The sequence below is a fragment of the Microtus oregoni genome, unplaced genomic scaffold (genome assembly GCF_018167655.1).
Source record: "Microtus oregoni isolate MIOR12 unplaced genomic scaffold, Mior012 000032F_ref0000030, whole genome shotgun sequence".
In the NCBI taxonomy this organism is placed as follows: Eukaryota; Metazoa; Chordata; class Mammalia; order Rodentia; family Cricetidae; genus Microtus; species Microtus oregoni.
In genome coordinates, this window is record NW_024543091.1 from 25090786 (window position 1) to 25114069 (window position 23284).

At 39.6% G+C, this 23284-nt stretch overlaps 1 protein-coding gene and 1 pseudogene across 2 annotated transcripts in view; both read left to right on the forward strand.

Moving 5' to 3' along the window:
• Positions 1 to 580: 580 nt before the first annotated feature.
• Positions 581 to 23284, forward strand: part of Glce (glucuronic acid epimerase) — a 70511-nt gene continuing 47807 nt past the window's right edge. For both annotated transcript variants that reach the window (XM_041679730.1, XM_041679728.1), the window contains exon 1: positions 581 to 827. The gene's annotated coding sequence lies outside the window, so the exon portion shown is untranslated. The remainder of the gene's footprint in view (positions 828 to 23284) is intronic.
• Positions 1981 to 14299, forward strand: LOC121465979 (annotated as a pseudogene).

A 23284-nucleotide genomic window follows, 5' to 3' on the forward strand; every position in this document is an offset into this window, starting at 1 on the left:
GTTAGACGAGATGTACTGGGTTGGAGCTTGAAGCATCCATGATAATGTAGCCTAATTTGAGGTAAAAAAGTGAGAGGCCGAAATAGGGGAATCTACATTAAAGGGGGAAGACAGACGAGGGTAAACTGAGGCTGTAAGTCTTCAGGCTGATAGATGGGACTTCCCTGTTTACTTCAGATAGCAGTGTAAACAAAGGTAACAGCGCCTCAGTTTACCAGCATCAAATTCAGCTTTTCCGCTAAAGCAGGACGCTCTACGGCGGCCGAGCAGGTCTAAACTTAACCCAAACCGCGTCACCTAAACTACCTTGCAAACAACCGCCCAGGTCTCTTCTTCAGGTCAGCAACACCTTTTTGCCCGCTTGTTATTGATGAGAGGCGGGGAGAACCACCTTTTCCCTTTTGCAATTGGTCACAGTAAGCTTTGAGTCACGCCTCCCGCGCTGCCATCGCTGACAGGTTCCTGGAACTGTCACTCAAGGAGTCTCCGCCTCTCAACATGGGCCCGCCCTTCAATATGGCCCCGCCCCGTGGTGGCCCCGCCTCCTGTATCGCTGCTAACTGGCTTCCGGGGCTGTCGCTCGAGGAGTCTCCGCCCCTCCGTGGCCTCGCCCCTCACCGTGGCTGGGATCTCGCGTGAAGAACCGCGGGCACGGCGGCGGCTCGGCTGCCCGGTAGCGCGCGGAGCGGGCGGGCTCTCTCACACGAGCGCTTCTTCGCCGAGAGCCTGGAGCTGCGGCAACGCAGGCCTGGGCCGCCGTGTTTCCGCCGCCCACTTCAGTTTTCCTCAGGGCTCTGGGGTCCCGCTTGTCCGCCGATGCGCCTCAGGTGAGGGTGCTCGGCAGGTCGCGCCTAGGAGGCGACCCGGGGCGGCCGTGGCAGGCGGGCTCGCGACGGGGGCGGCTCCCGGGGATGCGCGGCGCTCCGAGTGCGGGGATCTCGGTGACGCGGCGGGGACCGGGGGTCCCGGAGCTCCTTCGGCTTTGGGGTGGGGGTGGGTGGCCGCCCGGACGGTCCAGGGTCTCTAGGGTCGCGGGAGCGCTGCCCGTGTCTTGAGAGCCCGTGTGCTGGCATCGCGCTGTTCCGGGACGAGGGGACCATTCTGAAGATCCCGGGCACTTGGAGGGCGCAGAATACAGTTTAGCCAGGTCCTGAGGCACGGGAAGCTACGAGCGGGGAGGGGTCTGCTTGACATTCCTGAAGTGAAGCAGGAGGGTGTTCGGGTTCCGGAGACCAGTGTTTGTTTAAGGTCGCCTTGGGGTGATAGGGCGCTGCCTCTGTCCCTCCCGGGCAGGAACCGACTGGGTGGGTGTGGGTGGGGGCGGGAGCGAGCCAGGGGAGACCGGCGTCTGTATTGGGGTTTCTGCTTCGCCCAGAGGGGGGCGGTAACTGTGCGTGACGGTCCCCAGTCCTTTTCGGGGCGACGGAGAGAGTGATCTCGCCGTGTGGGCGCGGCTCAGCAGGCTCTGAGTCTCCAGGGGTGCCAGACCTGGGTTCAGGAGCCACTCCATGGCACTACTTGTGGTTTTCGGTATCTAACGGTTTCGATCTGGTCTCTTTCCTTTAGATGAGATTTGACTCAGTGCTTAGTTGGAAGATTGATCGGGGCAGTTGCCTAGTTGGAGACACAGTGGGTTTGTTCTGCTGTTTTCTTTGCCCCGGGATCCCTTTGGGGACGCGCCGGAGTGGGAGAAGCTATACCCGACTTGGGCTTGCTGTCTGGATAGGTTTTTGTTGTTGTTGTTTGTTTTTTGGACGCGAGTACCCGAAGGTTGAGGGAGGATTTAGTTCCTGGAGTAGGGACGGCTGTGCGATTTGGACTTTTCTGTTTCATGGTCCTGCATGGTTTAATGTGTCCTGAATTTGCCTGAGTCTTAGGCAGTCAGATAGTGCCAATAAGTGTCCTTTCTATACAGCATTTGTTGGAAGAGGGGTCTCAAAGCCGGATTTCCGTAAAAGCAGCATTGGCAACCTGTTAAGAATGGCCTATCGAGCCCTTTTAGAGGATCCTGGTACATCAGTTTTTCTGGAATTTAGATCTTACAGAGTCCTTGATGACTCTGCCAGATTTAGGTGGAATTTAAAATGACTTCTATGTATCTGCCCGTGAGTGATTTAAAAATAATGTGTCAGAGTGTCTGTGCATTTGCCTGACAGTTGTCCTGGTTAGACAGTCTAATGTCATCTTAGTCTGAGGAAACATTACTGTGGAGCAGGTACATTACCATGCGCAGGAAATACGATGTAAGCAGAGCGATTGAAGCAAAGAAGTTTGCTTTGCCATTTTGTCAGTTTTTTAAAAAGGCATTTAAAGGCATTTCTTTTGCTTTTAAGTCAGAAAGGTTAGGAAGAAGGTACTGAAGGTTTGCATTTTGCAGTCATAAGACAAAGCAACCAAGAGAATGTATTGAATGATAGTAGGTCTTAGGGATGGGATAGGTTGGTTTTCATTTTCTCACACCAATGTACTGGATCGGCTTTTATGTCCATCAAAACTGAAAATTGAGAAAGTATTTGGTTGAAACCAAAGCCTAAAAAATTCAAGTAGATCAACATCTTCAAACTGTTTTTTGAGAGAAAGACAAATGACAAAGTAGGCAAAATCCTGAAGCATTAAATTCTTTTTTTGAAAAGCTTTCAGACTTCATAGATGGACCCATCTGCAAAGACTGGCTCATCTGCTAGATGGCATGATGCTGATTGGAGGTGCAGCGATTGCTGTAATGCATCCTACATGGAGAAGGAAGCAACAAATAAAGAAAATCATTAAATTCTGATGTTGTGAGGAAAAACCACTGTTCTTGAGAATCAGATTGTTTTCCTTAAGTAACTTGCAAGTAATATTGACATTTGGTGTGATAACCAGGTCAGCTCTCTGCCTTCAGAATTATTTTTTCAAAAATTAAATTATGATTAGTAGAGTTTGGGTGTTAAGAAAATGTTGTCTCTTTGAAAATGTGTTTATGATGTAAGCATGAAGAAAATCTGTAGCAACACAAATGGAACTTTTTATGTTTGGAGCTGTCTTTAGGAGGTGGATGCGTGGTGGAGAGCCATCTGATTTCATACTTGAACATTCCTTGAATCCATTTCAGTGAGCAGCTTACATGAAAATTAGATAAGTCCAAAAATGCAAACAGTTTGAACACTGCAAATTTGTGGATTATACAGTTTTTTCAGGCTTTTGTCAATGTTGCCACGTCTTTCTGTTTGTACTAATGAAAAAAAGATAGTTACCTAAAAGTTATGGGGGGAGCGCAACAAAATAAAAAAGACGTACAGCTAAATGTTAAAAACACTTCAAAATACTGGTTATTTGGTTATATATAAAGGTGTGTGTGTGGTGGGTATGTGGTGGGAGAGTGCTCTTGTGTTGACTTAAAGACAATATTCTTTGGCCAAATATAGTCATATTTAATAGATATGTTTTTCTTGTGAAGCATATAAGCCATAAAAATGGTTTTATAGTTTCATTATTACAGTACTGAAAATGAGAGTACCAAAGTGGGTTTTGAATTATCATTCAAAATTCTAGAATCATAACATACACTAAAGCAATCTCTAGAAATGTATGGCATGCATTCTTGTCTTCACTGTACTGCTAATAGTGTGACCTTTGATAATTCTTAGTGTCACAGGGTCTCGGTTTCTGTGTGTAAGCGTACATGTAAATAATGGATGCAAGAGAAACCCTGTCAATAATCTGTACAAACCTCAGTTCCAGGGATTGTACTGCATCCATTTTTGTGTTACAGATCCTGTAATGTAACATGTACAAAAAGCAGAGAGAGATAATTTACATATATATATTACACATCTGATTTCAGAAGCTTCCTTATAGAGATAGATAGTATTTAATTCTAGAATATACATTCATGAAGGTAAATACTTTTCTTTGGGTCATCTAGCTTTGCATATTACAGCACTCATTGTTTTTAGCATTTTGGTTTTTTTGTATCTGATTCTTTACTCTGTGGTAGAATACTGTGCAATAATGTTATGGTCTTATTTAATTCTGGCCCTAGGCTTGACCCCTGTATTCTATCCCTTATACTGCTTCCAACATAATGCGGATCCCATTGCTCCTTACTTAACACCCATTGTTCTTTAGCTCCAGGATTTAGTTCTGTCATTACAAGGCCTTTCATCATCCCTTCGGCTCATCTGCATTTTCTCCACCATAAACCTCAAGCTCCAGTTGTACTAATGAGAGCTGTTTACTGAATGAACCATTAGATTCTTCAGTTAGATTCTTTCTTCTGCTTAGCATGCCTTCTCGTATTGCTGTAAAAACTGACTTTTGTTTTTTATTTCTTGAACTTCACACTATGCATTTTTGATCTTTTTCTCTTCTCTGGCCCTTCCTCTTCCCATTTCGTATTAACAATTGTTTAACTTTGCATTTCACAACAATCTTACTGTTTTTTTTTTGTTTTGTTTTGTTTTTTTTTTAGCACTCTTGTTTTTTGTATCTGATCCCTTGCTCTGTGACAATACCTGTGCAGTGATGTTATGTTCTTATTTAATTCTGGGTAGAATGAGCAGCTCTCTAATCGTTGGCCCTAGGCTTGACCCCTGTATTCCATCCTTACACTGCTTCATCATAATGCGGGTCTCTTCAATAGAGCCGTATATCCATAAAGACATTCTATATACAGTAGTGGTTGAATAGTTTCCTTAGAGTCACATACCCAGCCTATTTGTAAGATATTTTCTGCTGAACTAGTTGTGAACACTGGTGTGAAACAATTATTTGAACCAGGAATGATGATGCTACACACCCATTAGCCCAGTACTGAGGAGTCTGGGGCAAGATTTTGAGTTTGAAATCATCCTGGGCTAAATAGTGAGAGAAACTTGGTCTCGAAAAACAAAAACCCTGGTGTTTAAAAGGAATACTATGATTCCTGATTTTCCCTCCAAGAAAAGTGATGCTGAGGATCTTAGAGTCTTAAGGACAGGGCTCAGAGAAAATCCTGAACTTGGATCATTGTCATGTGGGGACACCTCGGTGACTTTACTCATCTACTTCCCTAATCTTGTTATTTTTCCCTTCCTTTTCTTTCTTTCTTTCTTTCTTTCTTTCTTTCTGTTTTTTAAAAGTCTCTTCACAGATTACTGAGTTATTAGTATCAGGTTTACCAGTAATCTCCTATGTGCCTTATGTGACTGTATGCCAACTAAGAGGGTTCCAAAAAGGGCATAAAACCTAATCATTTCCCTGAAGGGATGTGGCTGTGTTTTTGAATGAAGTCATCTTCTAGTTCATTGGTTCTCAATCTTTCTAATGCAGCGACCCTTTAATACAGTTCTTCATGTTGTGGCAATCACCAATCAAAAAACTATTTCATTGCTACTAAATAATTGTAATTTTGCCTGGCGATAGTGGTGCACGCCTTTAATCCCAGCAATCGGGAGGCAGAGATAGGCGGATCTCAGTGAGTTCGAGGCCAGCCTGGTCTATAAGAGCTAGTTCCAGGACAGGCTCCAAAGCTGCAGTGAAACCCTGTCTCAAAAAACAAACAAACAAACAAACAAGCAAATAATAATAAGTATAATTTTGCTACTGTTATGAATCATAATGTAAAAATCTGATATGTGACCTCAACCACAGGTTGAGAACTACTGTTCTAGTTCTTAGTGCAGGAATGCTTTCTAATGGCTAGCTTAATGAATTTTTATATATATAACGTCTAATCAAGTAAAGATACTGAACATTTATGACATCATAAACGTCTTCATTCTCTTTCTTAGTACTTTCCAAAGGTAATTTACCTTTCTCATCACCATCAGTCTAGATTGAATTTTCTCTTGAACCACAAAAAAAAAAAAGGTTTTTTTTTAATGGTTTTCTTTATTTAGTCTAGTGTCTGTAAAATTCCTTTTTTTTTTTTTTTTGAAATAGGGTTTCTGCATGTAGCTCTGGCTGTCCTAGAACTCACTCTGTAGACCAGGCTGAGCTCAAACTTATGGAGATCCATATGCCTCTGCTTCCCAAGTGCTGGAAATAAAGGTGTTTGCCTCCACTGCCTGGCTTTATTCCTTTATTTTATTTTATTTTTTTTTGAGACAGGGTTTCTCTGTAGCTTTGGAGCCTGTCCTAGAACTAGCTCTTGTAGACCAGGCTGGCCTCTAACTCCTGAGATCCGCCTATCTCTGCCTCCTGAGTGCTGAGATGAAAGGCTTGTGCCACCACCACCCGGCCTTCATTCAATTTTTAAAATTAGCAACAGTTTATTTTTGTTCATTGCTGTATATTGTACCTTTGTGTACATATGTACTTATTTTGTTGTTGGATATTTGGACTGTTGGCAGTCCTTAGCTGTTAGAAAAAACAGTTACTGAAAACAGTTTTTACATGTGTTTTAATGGGCATGTAGATTCATTCCTTGGCTATAACCAGGAGATACTTTCAATATACTTGTCACACAAGCACCCATAGAGTATACATACAAGGTTCTGAGCTGTAAAGGCTTTATATAGGTCTCCAGATTAGCAATGAGGTATTTGTAGTAGGTCGCTTCTCTGCATGATCTCATCCAGAGTTCAGATGGTGATCTGCCTAGAAGAAGGCTAGTCTATTTGGGCCTGTATCTTTTGCCTTCATCTCAGCCCCTCCACCCTGATATATAGGATAGGAAAAAGAGGCATGAGCATATTCCTATTGGAGTGTTCTGGAAGGATGCCGATTTCTATGCTGCCTGAATTGAATATTAGTTTTTAAAAACTTTTAATTTGATAAACAGAAGATTTTACTTTGTATTTCTTTTTTGTTTTGTTTTGTTTTGTTTTTTGTTTTTGTTTTTCGAAACAGGGTTTCTCTGTGGCTTTGGAACCTGTCCTGGAACTAGCTCTGTAGACCAGGCTGGTCTCGAACTCACAGAGATCCACCTGCCTCTGCCTCCCGAGTGCTGGGATTAAAGGCTTGCGCCACCATCGCCCGGCTTACTTTGTATTTCTTTGATTATAATGAAATTGAACATCATAAATTTTCTTTCTGTCTCTTTCTTTCTTTCTTTCTTTCTTTCTTTCTTTCTTCTTTTTTCGGACGGGGTTTCTCTGTGTAGCCCTAACTGTCTTGGAACTTGCTCTGTTAGACTAGGCTGGCTATGAACTCACAGAGATCCACCTGCCTCTGCCTCCTGAGTGCTGGAATTAAAGGCATGTGCCACCACTGCCCAGCCATAAATTGACTTTTAAAAGAACAATTAAATGTTAAAATAGTTACAAGAAAGATTTTAAAAAGAATTCCTCAAGCATTGTCTTAGGGGATATTTCAAACTAGAAAGCTCATTGTGTGACCCAGGCTGGCCTCCAACTCAGATCTGTCTGACTCTACCCAGATAAAAGTGTGTACCATCACTCCTGGCTCATTTTCCCCTAAAATAGAGAAAATTATTGAATGGTTATCACAAAATCATAAAATTTCAAAGGCCTGAGTCTCAGCTGCAGTCACTATTATCTCGTTTTTGTGTGTACTACAGATAGTAGATGTTCATGTGTATGCATCCATTCCCCAGGATGCTCAAGGATTAATTATGGATGCCCCACAGATACCACTATCTATGAATAATGGCTTGTATACAAAGTTGTATAGTGCCCAAGTTGTCTTCTCTAGGTTACTTATTAGCACCTAATATAACATAAAAGCTATACAAAAAGGTATTAGATTCTATTGTTTGGGAAATAATGATTAGAAAAAAAGTCTGTACATGTTCATTCCGTTTATGGTTCCCCCCAGTACTTCCAACCCTGGGTTGGCTGAATCTTCAGTGTAAACGAGTAGATATGGAACACTATGTATGTAATGTATGTGTGTACGTGTGTTAGTGTGTGCATATAAGTGTGTATGTACGTAACGTGTGTGTCCATGCATATGTGTGTGTGTGTGTGTGTGTATATATATATATATATATATATATATATATATATATGCCAGAATATGAGATGAATTTTAGAGAACATTCATCTAAAATACTGACTGGTTTAGATGTGGTATGGTATATCATATTGTGTACTAAAAATTAGAAAGGGTCTAAAAATGATTAGTATTTGGCTAGTGGCCCAGAAGGAAGAAAAGCAGGGTCTGGCAGCATTTGGCAGTAATTTTCTATAAGACAAGTGGCCTTAGCTCTTTTTATTATTAGATCAATTCTTTGACAGTATCACTTCTGTTTATAGTACCGATTCTGTAGTACTATTCTTAGAAGGAAAGCCAATTTAAAAAAGTTAGACAGTTGATATCTAAAAGAAATTATTTAAAGTACAAAAGGTATTCAGAAGAACATTTAGGGAGAAAACTCATTTTAGTATTTCTTTGCTTGTAGTTAAGTTTTAGCAGAATTTTCATGATATTCTTAGTTAATAGTGAGAGTTTGAGGTAGAAAAATTGCAAATAAAAGCCATTGTTTTCCTAAACTCTTATTTGCCTAATTAAAAAGCTAATCAGCCCTTGGTATAAACATTTTAAAGTAGTATTTCTATAAGATTTTCATGCTAGTAATATAGTAGTAATTTTGTATCATTCATCAAAGATTGTTTTAAGCTTGACTTAAATGTGATTGCTGAATAAGTGGTTTGAGCAGTAAGAGTCAGATGGGGAATGAAGAGATGGCTTAACAATTAAGAGTGCTTACAAAGGACCTGAGTTGAGTTCCCAACACCCATGACAGGTGGCTTACAACTAACTCCAGTTCCAGAAAATCTGATACACTTTTATGGCCTTTTATGGGCACTTAGACACACATGCATATATCCCCACATAGTAAATAATAAATAATAAAATATGCCTTTTAAAAAAAGTTTTAATTGGAGTCTAGAGTATTTTAATAGTTTAGAGAGAAGATACTTGCTTTGTCAGTAAGTTTTTTTAAGTCCTCTGTTTCTAAAAATAAAATTTAGGGATGATTTATTTACTGAAAACTATCTTGTGTGACTCAAGATCAGTAGGAATAATATCAGGTGTCCTGTTTACTGGAATTTATGTGTCGTGTTCAAAATGGATAATAAAGTGGTGGGGCCTCTGAAGGAATTTATACCTAATAGAAATCTGTAATATTTGGGGGAGTTTTACAAAAAGAATTTGTTAGAGGTAGAAAATGTTCATACATTTTTTAATGTTCAATTTTTGTTGTTGTTGTTTTGAGACACAGTTTCTCTGTGTTGCCTTGGCTCTTCTGGAACTCATTGTGTAATCCAGGTAGCTTCAAACTCAGAAATCTGCCTCTGAGTGCTGAAATTAAATGTGTGAGCCACTACCACCCAGAATTAGTCTTCTATTTTGAAACTGTATGTTTTTGTAAAATTGAATAGAGAATTCCTTTTGTCATATACCCACCACTTGGCATCCCCTAAAGCTAGCAACTTAGTTTGTATTTTTATCAAAACCAAGAAACACAGAACAATTTTGAAAAAGGAATTCAACAACTTTTGATGGGAATACCTGCTACATATAAAGTGTGTTAGCTGCTGAAGTGTACAATGTTGGAAAACAAGCAAAGGTTGAATATAATATTATTAACAAACTGGTAAGTTTGATGTCCTTCCTTGAACAGATTATTATATTATTAAACATGTATTGTTTGTATTTACAAAGAAGGTTCCGATCATTAGGAATCAGCTTGAGCTTACAAAGAATTAGAACAGGTTCTGACTGCGTCTCTTCTTTCCAGGCCAGGGTAGATAAACTGGTAGGGACAGCAGAACTAATGTGGCAGTACATATCAGAATTGGAGTTCTCATATGACCTAGACACTGGCTTAAGTGTTTTATATATGTCATTTTATTTAGTTCTCATTTATAGACAAAGAAAGGTACCTCTAAAGATACACATAGCATGTGACAATTCTGTTGTTTTTGTAAGCAAATTAAAAAGTATGTCTTGCCGGGCGATGGTGGCGCACGCCTTTAATCCCAGCACTCAGGAGGCAGAGGTAGGCGGATCTCTGTGAGTTCGAGACCAGCCTGGTCTACAGAGCTAGTTCCAGGACAGGCTCCAAAGCCACAGAGAAACCCTGTCTCGAAAAACCAAAAAAAAAAAAAAAAAAAAAGTATGTCTTGAATAATAACACAGGTAGGTACTTGTAATTTATTAAAAGACCCTATCCAAAGTTTGTTAATAAGCATGTTAAAATGAAGCAGCAGGGTCTAGAGAGATGACTCAGTAGTTGAAAAGCACTTACTGTGAAGCACGAGAATCAGAGTTCAGATCTCAGCACCCACGTAACAAGCTGATGACTCTTGCTCGCTCTTGTAACCCCCAACACTAAAGGGTGTGGAGACATGAAGGTCTCTGGGGTTCCATGGTTGCCAGTCTAGTCAGAGGGAGACATAAGCTTCAGGTTGGGTAAGAAATACTGTTCCAAAGGAACAAGGCAGAAAGTGTTAGAAGACAACACCGGGAGCCTTCCTTTGACATCTACATCTACACACAGGTATGTACACCAGTGTGCATATGCCACACTCACACATACTTACACACACAAATGAAATAGCAGCACATTCATTCTTAGTGGCATGTCTTAAGATGCTTTCCTCACCCATACAGAAGGTTTTTGGGTTTTTTTGTTTTTTGTTTTGCAATGTCTGTCTTTCAGAATTAGAGTACTAGTTCATATACAGAATCAGGATCCTCATCTAATCATATTTTTAATAATTTTAACAATAGCCTCTATTTAAGAAAATATTTGAAACATTTGAATTTGATGCATAGGTTTTTGACAAGGCTGTGCTCTACAATTAAGGACTTTAAAGACTTCACAGATACAGAGTAGGAGATTTAGAGGGCAAACACCTACCTCCCTACCTCCCTCCCTCCCTCCCTACCTACCTATCTACTTATCTATCTATCTATCTATCTATCTGTCTATATTAAGCAAAAAAAGTGTTTCTAACTTGAGTGTGACTTCTTGTTTGAAGGTAATGTGTCTATGGTTTAACTATCTCCGAAGTTAACATCTACTTCAACTCCATTGATTTGTCTATTGTCTAGAACATATTTATTATCATTTTCTTTTTTGCATTAGCTTAGGTTTTTAATTCTCTTTGCCATATTTTTTTTTTTGATTTTTCAAGACAGGGTTTCTCCGTAGCTTTTGGTTCCTGTCTTGGAACTAGCTCTTGTAGACCAGGCTGGCCTCGAACTCACAGAGATCCGCCTGCCTCTGCCTCCCGAGTGCTGGGATTAAAGGCGTGCGCCACCACCGCCCGGCTTCTCTTTGCCATATTTTAAAGAGGACATTAGTAATTTATTTGGAGAACAATCATAAAGGAAAGATGTTTTGAAACAGATACTTGGAAAGTAATCAAGGTATTTCATGTTGTTCATCCAGTAAGAAAGACTTCAGTGGGATAGTGGTAATGTGTTTTAATTTGGGTATTTGGATAATGTCTAAGGTGCTTCCTGACTCAAGTCTGTAATTTTGTGAAACATACAAACTTGAGTGGTACTCAGAGGATTAAATATACCTTGCATTCCCAGAGGAGGTAAGTAGGGACAAGAATGAAGGTTAGAGGGGAGTAGATGGGGTTTTGCTTCATAATGAAGACCTTCTCAGCAGTTTAAATGAAAGTAAAGAACTCTTTTCTTCATGTGCATTAAAACACCTGCTGCGTAGTGCTTGCTTCTTTAAGGAGCTTTCCAGTTCCAACCTGGTTTTGTAATTATTGTTATTTTAAAAATTTCTTCATCAACTATAATGCCAGTTGCCAAAACTTTCTCTTAGGCACTTACTTTCATTTACTTGTAACATTTATGAATTTATCTAATATCACATATTAATAGGGACATCTGTACTTAGTCTCTGAAATTAGGCCTTATGGTTTGTTAACTATTATATTTAAAAGAAATGCGATCCTCCTGCTTCCGCCTCCTTAATAGCTGTGATTAAGGTCTGTGCTACCAGACTTAGTTCATCCCTATATTCTTAATATTATCCTCCCACAATTAAAATTTTTGATTACATTTACTTATTGTGTAGGAGGTGTGTGTGGGTTGTGGGGGTATCCATGTACCTACCGTGGGGGTGTTCAGAAGACAACCTTTAGGAGTTGGTTCTCTCCTTCCACCTTGTGTGTTGTCAGGGGCTTCGTTGTAAGCACTTTCCCTGTTGATCAGCCTTCCTCGTTTTTGATCGTTTCTCTGTCCATGCCAGTGTCTTTGTCTTTTTTTTTACCTTGTCATACTAGTATAAACAAATAATTTAGTGAAAAAGATAGAATGTATTTTAGTGTGTTTGAGAAATATGTCTATAATTGAGCTGTAGTGGAAGTTAGTTTACAGTCATCAGTTGATCCTCTACTCCCTGTAAAGTCTTTATCATGCTTAATGGGGAGTCACCACTTAGCCTGCCTTAAAATCAAACCACTATTGTCATCTATTACCATTGACTTTTACTCAGGGAAAACATGGGACAAGTATAAAAGCACTCTTTGCCTTCAGTGACTCTAATGGCTTCCACTATGAGAAGATTTTGTTGCTACTTCATCTGGGGTGGAAGCGGGGTAGGGTTGTGGGTGTGTGTCAGGTATCCCTGCAATGCAAATTGCTATTCTTCAGTTACTATTTTACTTAAAATTTAAAAATAAAATATCTTGTGTGAATTTTATGAGCATACATCTACTAGAAAAATATCAGAACTAGGTGTATAATGTTGTGTTATACTATCATGTAACACTATATTCATTTGCTCATATTTAGAAGCCAAATTTCTAGCATATATTAACGTAATTGCACTAACGACAGCTGGGTGATTCAGTCACTGGAAAAGCCAAATATGGCATAAGGTTATATTTTCATCGTCACATTCATTATTATATCTTAATGGGAGTTAAATACTAGTGTGATCTGGTAGTTTTCCAGGAAACTTCTTTTAAAGTCCTTTTTCACACTGCAATATAGACTACAAATAAAAGCTGTTTTTACATTGCTGATCTGCTGCTGCTGCTTCTCCTTTTCCTCCTCTTTCTTCTTTCTTCTTCTTCCTCCTCCCTCCTTCCCTGCACCAAACAGCAGACACCGGTGCAGTGGAAGGGCCCAGAGAACAGGGGAGTTGGGGAAGAAGGATCTTCTGGTGTTCCATGGAGTATTTGGCAGTAGTCTTAGGGCTGTGGCCATGGGGCTCATGGAGGTAAAGCTGAAGACAAAGAGTGGATCCTGGTCACCAAGCTGGGCCACTTGGTTAAGGACATGAAGATCAACTCCCTGGAGGAGATCTACCTGTTCTCCCTGCCCATTAAGGAATCTGAGATTATTGAATCCCCGCCCCTGAGCATGTCCCTAAAGGATGAGGTTCTAAAGATCATGCCAGTGCAGAAGCCAACTTGGGCTGGCTCTTGGACTAGGTTCAAGGCTTTTGTCGCTATTGAGGACTACAGTGGTCATGTTGGTCTTGGTGTTAAGTGCTTCTGTAGTAATATGGGCTGCGTGGGCTGCGTTCCCAGCCCCCCGGCTGCCTGCTTGGCTAGCTTATGCCCGAAATAACAACACACAAACTGTATTCATTTAAACACTGCTTGGCCCTTTAGCTCTAGCCCTTACAGGCTAATTCTCACATCCCGATCAACCCATCTCTAAAAAACTGTGTAGCACCGGTCTTACCAGAAAAGATTCAGCATGTCTAACCTGGTGGCTCGCTTCATCGCTTGCGTCTGCCGGGGAGAGCAGGAGCATGGCGTCTCTCTGAGGTGTCTGCTCCTGAGAGGAGAGCTGTGGAGTCTGAGCTCACTTCCTCTTCCTCCCAGTGTTCTGTTCTGTTTACTCCACCCACCTAAGGGTGGGCCTATCAAATGGGCCTAGCAGTTTCTTTATTGCTTAACCAATGAAATCAACAGATTGATATATGACACTCCCACATCATGCTTCAAAGAGGTAGCCACTGCCATTTGAGAGGCCATCATCTTGGCCAAGCCTTCTGTTGTCCCTGTGTGGAGATACTATTGGGGGAACAAATTGGCAAGCCCCACACTGTTCCTTGCAGAGTGACAGGCCAGTGTGGCTCTGTGTTGGTACATGTCTTCCCTGCCCCCAAAGACACTGGCATAATCTCTCTCTTGTGCCCAAGAAGCTACTGATGATGACCAGTATTTATGACTGCTACACATTAGCCAGGGGCTGCGCTGCCACCCTCAGCAACTTTGTCAAGGCCACCTTTGATGCCATCTCTAAGACCTACAGCTACCTGACCCCCAACCTCTGGAAAGAGACTGTGTTCACCAAGTCTCCTTAACAGGAATTCACTGACCACCTTGTAAAAACCCATGGCAGTCTCTGTTCAGAGACTCCAGCTCTGACCACCAAATAAGGGTTTTTATATGATAAAAATAAAGTGAATTAAGCCTTTAAGAAACATAAAACAGCTATCGCTACATAAATTTATTGTTAAGCACACATAATTTTAACTTCTAAAGTCAGCCAGTGATTTTGAAGGTATACCATTAAGTTGTCTTTATTATCACAGAACCCTGTTGCCTATTATTTTATTCCCAATACTTTAACATTGTCTAATACATAGCAGATGCCACATGCTGTATTAGTGAGTTTATCAGTGACTGACTGAAGCCATATGGAGATACCAAAGATCTAAGATAGAAGAATTGGGTAATCGTGTTTTCTCCATCTCTGCAGTAAGTTTATTTCTCTGTTTTGTCTCAGCATGCCATATTTGCCCAAACCAGAAAGTTGTTCAGGTTGGCTTCCAAGATTTAGCTGACAATGATAAGAATGTTAGTTTTACCCAGTGGTGGTGACACATTCCTTAAATCCCAGTACTTGGGAGTCAGAGGCAGGTGAATCTAAGTTTGAGTCCAGCCTGGTCTACAAAGTAAGTTCCAGGATGGCAAGGGCTACACAGAGAAACCCTGTCTCTAAAAACAACAACAACAACAACAAAAATAGAAATAAAGTTTTAAAAAGTTAGTTTCTGGGGCTGGAGCGATGGCTCAGTGTTTATGAGCACTGACTGTTTTTCCTGAGGTCCTGAGTTCATTTCCCAGCACTCACATGTGATGGAGGAAGGTCATTGGTTAAATAAAAAGAAACTGCTTGGCCCTCATTGGTTAGAAGATAGGTGGGAGGAGTAAACAGAACAGAACGCTGGGAAGAAGAGGAAGTGAGCTCAGACTCCACAGCTCTCCTCTCAGGAGCAGACGCCTCAGAGAGGCACCATGCTCCCAGCTCCCAGGCAGAAGCATGCGATGAAGCTCCGACCCAGGATGGACATAGGCTAGAATCTTCCCGGTAAGCGCACCTAGGGGCGCTACACAGATGATTAGAAATGGGCTAAATTAATATGTGAGAATTAACCTAGAAGAGGCTATATAGAAATGGGCCAAGCAGTGATTAAATGAATACAGTTTGTGTGTTGTTATTTTGGGCATAAGCTAGCCAGGCAGCCGGGGTGCTGGGGACGCAGCCCCGCCGCCCTTATTACTACACACATGGTAGCTCACAACCATCTGTAACTGTCATCTCATGTGATTCTCATCAACTCCAGGGCCCTTTTCTGATGTTCAGACGTACATGCAAACAAAACACCTATATACATAAAATACATAGACAAAAGAGTACTAGTTTCTGAGAGTCAGAATACTCCTTGTCAAATTGAACTATGACAATGAGAGAAGTAGGTTTCAAAGCAGAATCAGAAGCAGTGTTTGACATTTGCTTGTGTTATATATGCTGAACATAAATGAGGTCAATGAAATGAAATACCACTATTTATTTACTACATCAAGAAAATATATTAGTACACCTGCTTTTTTAATAACTTCACTGAGGTATAGTTGACATATAATAAATTCCACGTATTTAAAGCATACAGTTTAATAATTTTTTTCAGAGATATCTCTGAGTACTTGGAAACCTTTGTATTCAGGGTTGTAAATAAACCTACCATCTCCAGAAATGTCTAGATGTAATCCTTCTGTTAAGTCTCTTCATGTACCCATATCCCACCAACTTAGATCACTGGCCTGCCTTTGGTCAGTAGGTGGTTTTGCATTTTCTCCAGTTTTATATGAATGTAATCAGTCAGATACCATGTAATTTGGAGAAGAGCGATCTGTTTCTTATTTATTTGACATAATTACTTCTAAATTCTCTGTTGTCTGTCTCATTGATTTCTTCTGGTACTGATGTTTGTCTCACTATGTTGCTTGGTATGGCACTGTGTAGCCCAAGTTGGACTCACAATCTCCTTATAGCAGCCCAAACTAGTATTATAGGGGTGTATCTTAGTGTTTCTTTTGCTGTCATGAAAAACCAAAGCAACTTGGGGAGGAAATAATTTATTCAATCCTACAACTTGTAAGACATTATGAAGGGACATCAGGGCAGAAACTCAAGCAGGATAGGAACTGATACAGAGACCACGGAGGGATACTGATTACTGGCTTACTTAGCCTGCTTTTTTATAACACCTAGTACTATCAGCCCAGGAGTGGTATTGTCCACAGTCAGCTGGCCTTCCCAATCCAGAAAATGAACAAGTTTCTCAAGAGGCAATCTGGTAAGAGATATTTTCCCAATTGAGGTTCCCTCTTCTAAAATTATTCTGTCTTTTGTCAAATTGTCATAAAACTAGTCAGCACAAGGTGCATCATTGTATTTGTCATTGTGTTTAAATTGTTGAGTAGTAAATTTTCATGATACATAAACATCAAAATGTTTAATCATTTATTTATTGACTTGGGAGTTCTTTAAAATCTTACTTATAAATATAGCTATTATGAATAGTAGTATATAATCTAATATGGATAAAGTTGTCATTTTTTTCTTAGATAAATACTTAGTACAAATGACTGGAGTCCACAGTACATATATTTTTTAACTTTGTGGAGGAGTAGCATTACTATAAAAGGCCAATTTTTCTGCTACTGCAGAGATAGCTTATAAATTTATAAATTAATGAATAAACAAAAAGAACCAATAGAAAAATGGCAGAAACCATAAACGTGCATGTCATGTTAAAAGAAATACAAATGATTTTAAATATAGGAAAAGTTTCCTAGAAAGCTAAGACTTTAGGAAGGCATTCATTCTCTGTCTCTCTCTGTGTGTATGTGTTGTTTGTGTATGTCTATGTACAGGTTAGAAAACAGCACGTAGACATTGGCTACCTCTTCTTTATGGATTCTAGAGATTGAAATCAGGTCATTAGACTTGGTGGCAAGCACCTCTATGCACTGAGTCATCACACCAGCTGAAAGCTAAAAAGCCTTAAGATATTGTTTTTCATGTTTAGATGTCAAGATAAGAACGCTTGGGTTTGTACATTTTCTCACTTGAAGTGTAATCTTAAATATCAAGTTATTAAAAACTACTTTGTGGTTTCATGAATAAAATTAAAACATCAATTCTTCCTCAACGGAATGTTATGAGAATTAGATGAGTTATACAGGAAGCTCTCATAGCAATCCTTGACACACATAAGTGCTCTTTGAAAGAAATTATTCTGATCCAGGCAAGGTGGCACATGTCTATAATCCCAGCCCTCAGGCTACTGAGAGGATTGCAATATGGAGGCTAGTTTTTGCTACAGAGTGAGGCCTGGTTGCAGAGAGCACAAACCAAACCAAGAAAACAAAACAGGTAATTTCTGTTATCAAAGTACAGATTTAAACAAGGGCAGTTTTCACTTACCAGATTGACAAAGATTGAGCAGTATGACAAGGATGTGTAGAATTCTTCTTCTGTACCATGGGCAGGAATGGGTGCATGCGCAATTTCTTTGGAAGGTGAGTTGACTTACTAAAATGATAAATGCTCATGCTTTTTATTTTAGTCATTTTAAAGGATTTTCCTTTGTTCGTTTTAGTATTAATTATATTATCAAAAGCCATAAATGGCTTTTAATATGATCCGGTTTAAAAATAATGGCACAATGAAGTGTCATATAGCCATAAAATGAAAAATAGGAGTGTTAATTCCTGGGATTATTTTCAGACACCTTTTTTTTTTTTTTAAAGATAGTATCTCCCTATGTATCCTAACTGGCATGGAACTTGTTTAGTCCAGGCTGGCCTTGAACTCAAAGAGCTATGACTACCTTGACCCCCTGATGTACCATCATGCCTGGCTTCACTCTTCAGACTATGGGGGTGGGGAACTGCATGTTTATGGCATATCAGTATTAGTATAAGAAAATTAATTGTATATGTGTGTATCTGTATGCACACAATGAAACATTTATTATTCACTGTGCATCTACTTAAAGAATATGTATAAAAAGGAGTAATTGCTTCTATAGGGACTGAAGAAAAAGGACTTGAAAATTGAAAGTCTGAGATGCTACACTCATTCGTGTCTCTATTCATACTGCTTCAGTGGCTATGTGTTTGTGTTTAAATATTGAAACATTTATAGATCCTTAGGAAGTTGCAGCCTTCCTAAGATACAGAGAAGTCCCATTTACCGTTACTCCTGGTATTTTATGTATGTGTGTATATATATATATATATATATATATATATATCATTATATATCATTCTAGTACAGTATGAAAACCATGACACTGACATGATGCTGTCTGCATACTTTCCCAGGATTACATCATTGTTTACATGTATTTTGTGTTTATGTATTATAAAGACCAAATTTTATCACATTAGTTTTGCAGTCATTACCATAGTCAACATATACAACTGTTCCCTCAACACACACACACACACACACACACACACACACCCCTCTGGGTCATCCTTCTATAGTCATATCCATCATCCTAACCTCAGGCTTTAAAAGGCATATACTTTTTAAAAAACGTATTATTAGTAAGTGTGTAGGTATTTTGTCTGAAGGTATGTCTGCACTATGAATGCCTGGTACCTGCCTGGGAGGCTGGAAAAGGGTATTGGATCATCTGAAACTGGAGTAGTAGATGGTTGTGAGCTGCCATGTAGGTGCTGGCAATCAAATCCAGGTCCTCTGGAAAACCAATGAATATTCTTAACTCTAAGCCATCTCTCCAGCCCCCTAAAAGCACATAGTTTACAGAAAATATAATGGAGATTTATAAACAAGCCTATACAAAGAATAAAAGATGGTTTCTTTGTCCATTTCACATTGCTGTAACAGTGTCTGTGGTTGACTAATTTATATTTATGCGTTTCTAAGGGGCTAAAGATTAGAAAAGACTGATCAGTAGTTCTGATTCTGCATTAACTGCCATTAACTAGGTTTATAAAATAAGAAAACTGAGAACTTTCCATGGCCCCTTTCAATATAATGTTTGTTTTGTTGATAATTTCATCTGAAAGAAGGTTATGATTTTACTCATTTATCAAATATGTGTATGACTGTATAATGCCATTCACTACTGTAGGTCCTAAAAATACACCAGTGAACAAAATAGGCAAAAATTTCTGTCTTTATAAAACATACATTTTAGATGCAACCATAAGGATAAAAGACATAAAGCATGTTTGATGATAAGTGATGAAGAAGAGAAAATAGGAAGGGGAGTGTGGGGAAGAGTTGCACTTGTTCAGAGGCTCCTTAGGAAGAGTCACTGACAAGGTGACTTTTAAACAGCAGAAAGGCAGTCAGTGAATGATGTATGCAGACAGTACAGGGTACTGTAGGCCCAGGGCTGGCTGGAGCATGCTGGAGGTAGTTGAGCGAAACCTATCATTGAAATGGAGTGGTAGTAATAGAGGATGAGCCCAGAAAGGTGGTCAAGCAAGATCTTAGAAGGTGACTGTCTTAGAGTTTTTATTGCTCTTTAGAGAGACCATGACCCTGACAACTCTATAAGGAAAACATTTAATTGCAGTGGCTTGCTTATAGTTCAGAGGTTCAGTCCATTGTCATGATGGGGAGCATGGTAGCATACAGACAGATGTGCTGGAGTAGCTGAGAGTCCTACATCTTGCAGGCAACAGAAAGTTGACTTGTGACACAGGGAGCAGCTTGAGCAAAGGAGACTTCAAAGCCCACCCTCCACAGTGACACACTTCCTCCAACAAGGCCACACCTACTCCAATAAATCCATACCTCCTAATAGTACGGTTCCTTATAAACTATGGGGACCAGTTACATTCAAACTACCACAGTGACTGTGGATATTAGCTTTTAGTGTAAGGGATAAGGAAGGATGGACTTGAACAGAATAGTGATTATGACTAAACTTTTAAAAAACTTTCCACTTTGGGAGGAAAGACCAAAGGTGAACAAGAACAGAAACAGCCAAACATTTAGGAAACTGTTGTGCTCATCTAGGTGAGAGGCTGTTAGATCACATAGTGGTAATAAGTAACTGCATAAGGTCAGCAGTATTTGTTGACAAGGTGAGAAAGCAGGGTGCAGAGAATGAGAAAAAGTGGGAGGTTAAGCGTGAGTACCAGAAGGATAGAGCTTGCTGTGATGGATAAAACTGAAGGAAAAGATTTTAGAGGATAAAAGTTTTGGATATAGTAATGTTGGGATACATATTAGGCTTCTAATTGAAAAAAAAAACCTGCAGATCCCTGAATCTTGGGGAAAAAAGGAGGGGGGGGGATGGATTAGAAATTTAAGTTTGGAAATTGAAAGAGATTAGATTGGATGGTTTCATGGAGGGAGAAAGGGTAGAGAAGTGAGATCCCAAGACACTACAGTGTTTAAAAGTTGGGTAGTAAGTAGCTGGTTATAGTAACACGTGCCTTTCTTTAATCCCAGCACTTGGGAGGCAGAGACAGGCAAATCTGTGAATTTGAGGTCAGCCTGTTCTACATAGTGAGTTCCAGGACAACCAGAGCTACATAGTGAGATGTCATGAGCCACCTTTTGGGGGTAACTTCTGCTGCAGTCCAACCGTAGACATTCCAGGGTAGGGGCATGAGGTTTAGAAGAGGAGCAAAGATAAGAAGGAATCACAGAGACATAGGATAGTAACGGGAGGGTAACTCAGCAAGTACTGAGTTCTGAGTACTGAGTCTGCTCGTGTTTATTTTTCCATACACTTTTATACCCCAATACCAAAGCGGGGGAAAAGGCAAAAGACTAATATGATACAAAGAACAACCAGAACAATTACTTGCTTCAATACTTTGAGACATCAAGCTATTAATTCATGAGAAAAGCATTCTATTATTTAGGCAGTGAACCCACCCTAGACCAAGTATCCTGAAGGCAGCCCACCCTAGATCAAGCCTCCTATTTTAAAAGAAGGAGCAGAAGTAGGCTCAAATTCTCTGACCTTTGGTCAGAGTGGAGTGGATCCACCTCTGGTCCATCTTAATGTGGAAAACACAAAGTAACCACAGCCTAGGTCCGGGTATCTTGTTTTGTAGCCACACCTGTTGTCAACAACTTTAAAAAGCAAAAATAAGCTCAACCTCTCTGACCTTCAGGCAAGGTGGAATCGGCTCACATTTTTGGGTCCCCACAATGAGACCCCTGTCTGGGGAAAAAATGCCATTCCCAAGACTAAAGTTAATTTTTCCAGGACTGATTGTGAACATTAATAGGGATTTTTATTGCAGTTGCCCATTTATTTCCTCTAATCAGTTTAGCTCTGGACATTCAGCATAGAAGACAGGTCTCCCTCATAAGCTTTCCTCCTTCCAAATCTTTCAGGAGTATCTATCTAAGTCAGAGAAAAATAGCTATAAAAAGTAAGCAGAGCGTTGTTCCATTTCTTTTCCAAACTTTGCTCTGTAGCTTAATCCCTGTCTTTATTACTGCACTTTAAATCAGTTACTAAATGAATTACAGTATCTTTAATTTATTTTACATTTGAGAGAATGGTTTGCTTCACAGATGACTTTTACATATATCAGCTAATATCTTTTCCAGTTATGACTGTTTGAACATTAAGTATAAAAAAGCCCAAACCAGATAGCCTTACATAATAGGGAACTCAGTCAGTTTAACTGGAAGTAGAAGAAAGGTTAGCTTCCAGGTCAGTCAATGAATGTGTTAGTGAAGACTCAGAAGATTCAGGTTCTACTGAGAGGAGCTTTAGGAAGGGGCAAGGTGCACCAGGCTCTAGTGATGGGATACAGTGAGTGTTTTGGGGGGTCATTTGGCTCTAGACTTGCTTTTAGTTTGCTGTGGTGCATTCATGAAATTAGAGTGGTCAAGGAATGCCTCCCTCAGAATATTAAAGGGAATAGAAAGAAATCCAGATGAAATGAGTTCTAGAACCTTTGTTTATCTGAACTAAAATCTTTGGAGAGAAGGGCAAAAATAATTTATTCTTATTCAGGATTGCTGATATATTCAGATGGTGATAGGAGCTCTAACAGCAATAAAATGATTTTAGCTGGAATGGCTTCTGTTAAATACTTTTATTGAGCACTTGCTCTGGTATTTGGTCTCTGTTTGCTGGTCCAAAGGTTCTAAAATGCTGATCCTGTGTGTGAAACTATTAAATATTGATCCTCTGTGTAAAAGTAATCTTGTGTTTATACTGTTTTGGATATTCAGGTTTTTTTTTTAATTTATTTATTAGTTATGTATACAGTTAGCCAGAAGAGGGCACCAGACCTCATTACAGATGGTTGTGAGCCACCATGTGGTTGCTGGGAATTGAACTCAGGACCTTTGGAAGAACAGGCAATGCTCTTAACCGTTGAGCCATCTCTCCAGCCCAGGATATTCAGTTTTTAATACTTCACTGACTTCCTGGTCTTTTTAATTTTTTAAAATAAGGATGTTAACACATTTGTACCATCTAAAAGCATTTCTGTAATAAATAGGAATATGAAAATCTCCACTCCTAAAGGAAATTGAGTGGATCTGTTTGGCCGTGTCCTTAGTCATTGAGTAATGGCATATGTTGGGGTAGAAAACAATAGGCTTAAGTTGAACAACAACAAACCCAGTCATTTATAGTTCAACTTGACTGTATATAACTTTGTAATTTTGAACAAACTAGTTAAGCCCAAGCCTTATTTTTCCTTCTGTAAAATATCATGTGTATTTGGAAGGTATGGGAAGATGTGGTACTGTCTGCCCTACCTGTCAATATGAAGATCATAGCGAAAGTGAACGTGCTTTCGGAATTGTGTAATACTATAACACAAGTGTAAAAACTTTATAAAATTAGCTCAGCTTGATTAAGTCTTGCTTTTAATTGTGGACTTAGTTTCTCATCTAAATACTGTATTTCTTTTATTGCTGATGATTTAGAAAAAGAAAAATGAAAATAATGTCTAGATTAGAAAATAAATGTAAATACCAGTGTATCTTTAACAGAAGATGTAACTCAATGTGAAAGAATTAAATACCGCTAAAGGTTCCTTTTTTTTTTAAAGAAATTACTTGAAAATGTGCATCTCTTTTAATTCCTAGTCCATAATATCTT